The following is a 2,551-nucleotide window of genomic DNA, read 5'->3' as shown; positions in this document are numbered from 1 at the left end:
CCCCCATCCAATTGCCCCATGAACCTAAACCAAGTGTCTGGTAGTTTAGACGGAAGACTGTTAAATTTAAATCGGACTTTTGGTAATTTAGACAAAAGACATGATGTCAATTTACCTTAAATGGTGTTCTTCATATATGGCGATTTAAAGAATACAGGCTTTGTTTGCTGTTGCTAGGACCTGGATCTAATTTGTGCATATAATGAGAACTTTTGTAACACTTTTATTAACAACATGCTGGAAGATAGGAAAAAGCTTACAAAAGTCACAGAAAGGGATGCTGGTGTGCTGTACGCTGCAATGACAGGCAAAGTGAGCCACGGTAACAGCAAAACCAAAGCTTGTACGGTGGACTTGTACGGAAACTGGTGGAACTTGGGGCTGATTAGTCAAGACTTTGTCCAGAGAAGTCAGTCATTGTATGAGCGCAAAGTTGCACAGCATTGCCTTAGATTTTGTTTTAAATTGTTTTAACCGAATTGGTGCAAAACCTTGAAAAGGTATTCTTTGTTTGATTTAAATCTAATTTATATCAACTTAACTTGTTCTAATGTACACTTCTACACTGATTGAATCTACATGGGGAGTTTCAAATTTTTGTTATATCAATTTTATTAAAGGTGTTAAAATTCCTTTTACACTGTGGAGGCCTCAGAAACACTGTTGTTCTGGAAAAGCAGCCTTACGTCAGCTATCAGAAATCCTTGAACTTCCTGTAGAATGTTAAGTGTTGCAGAAGCCTTTGAAACTACTCAAATACTACATCGCCAGAAGGTTTTCTTTAACTGAATATACTGTGAAGACAGGACATTGTTGATTTCACAGGTAAAACAAATGGTATAATTTGCAGTACTTTACTGCGAGTAAAGTTGGATTACTGTGAAAGAACTGACATAAAAATGGCTTTCAGATGTGGTACTGAACTTGAAAATTGAAAGAGAAAAAGTCTTGAACTACTGTAATCTGTATTCTCTTGTGGCTTTAATCCTCCGAGGTATTTAATATCTGTTGAAATTAATTGTATGTTATATGCTTTCAGCTTTCTGGAAGAAATACTTGTATTTTTTTATTTCATCTATTCAGATCATATTTAAACCTTGCAATGTGCTTTCAATCTTGGTTAAAGACTTTATACAATAACTGTATGCACTTCTATTCCTAAATGAAATATATGTTTTATAACTCTTATTTATGAGTGGATTTAGTTTGCAGTGAGAACATGTAATACACTGAGGGCTACACTCAACTTTATCCGGTATAATAAAAACCTATTTCTGCTCCTTAAATAGAAATTCAGAATAAGATGGAAAGGCAACATGAACAAAAATGTGGATTTTTGTCTTTGTCCCTGTAGTCAGGCTGGACAAGATGGTGCCAGAAGGGCTTCCTCTCTATGCTCTTGCAGCAATACAGGGTTATTCCTGTGGACTTTTGTGCCCAGAAAATTCCTACAGAGATCAGGTCTGCACCTTCTAATTGAATCTTCATTTACCCCTGCTACTGTGCTTTGGTTTTCATTGCAAAATGCTCTTGGGACCTCCAGATTTCCTTTCAGGCTAAAGTAATCTGGATGGTGAACTCTAAATCCTAACGGTCATTAAGTCTATGGGGTCAGGCTGGAGCTAATTCAAAATAACTTCCTTGAAACTTTTAGTACAGATACCTGGTCCCGGCACCAGCTGTTTTTCTCTGAAAACCCACACGTGTCAGGTCATGCTGCTTGCTGATGCAACATAGCATATCTGGACCAAAAGCAGTGTTGTCTTGCAGTCTCCTAGAGACTTCAGACTCATCCCATGACTTCAACTTTCATTACCTGATTGTAGAGGATGTCCCGACCGAAGAGAGGAATCTCAATGCTACTGTCACCTCCCCCAGTCACGGTTCAGAAAACCATGTGGGCCACTTAAATCCCGATATCTCCATGTTCATTTCTTGTCTTCTTTTTCTTCCTTAGTTGTATACCTTCTTTTCACTTCATGACATTAACCACTTAAATCCTGATATCCCCCACATTAATTTATCATCTTCTTTTTCTTCCCTAGTTATATATCTTCACTTCATGACATTAGCTTTCAGTTTAAAAACAGTCTGTCTCAGCTGACCTTTTAGCAGCACTGCAGTGAGCCTGTGTCCAAAAAGGCAGCTAAAATCAATGTTTAAAACAGCACAGTGTTGATATGTTTGCCAAGTCTTGCAGTGGCTGATAAAACTGTGCTGAGCCTGTTTTTCTTTAGTATTCAGGTTGCCAGTAACAATCAGGACCAAAAACAAAAGCTGCATTTTCAATCGCTGCTGTTCTTTTCCTTTCTGTTTTATCTGTGTTTGTCTTGTTTTCTCTTTATGGAAAGAAGGCCAGCCTCCAGTAAGGATATTCATTAACAGCCACATATCCAGTACCTCTCAGCTGTCTTTTCTCATACAGTCATTGCCATCTTCAATACAGGTTTCTGGATCGACATCATATGTTGGGTAGAAGCCCCCTCCAACTGCCTATTCATGCTGTTTTGTGGCAGCTGCAGCTCATTCATTCAGAGGGCAGCCTCCATCT

This window comes from Athene cunicularia (genome assembly GCF_003259725.1).
Source record: "Athene cunicularia isolate RWA chromosome 2 unlocalized genomic scaffold, athCun1 chr2_part1, whole genome shotgun sequence".
NCBI lineage: Eukaryota > Metazoa > Chordata > Aves > Strigiformes > Strigidae > Athene > Athene cunicularia.
This window is presented reverse-complemented; position numbering follows the sequence as displayed.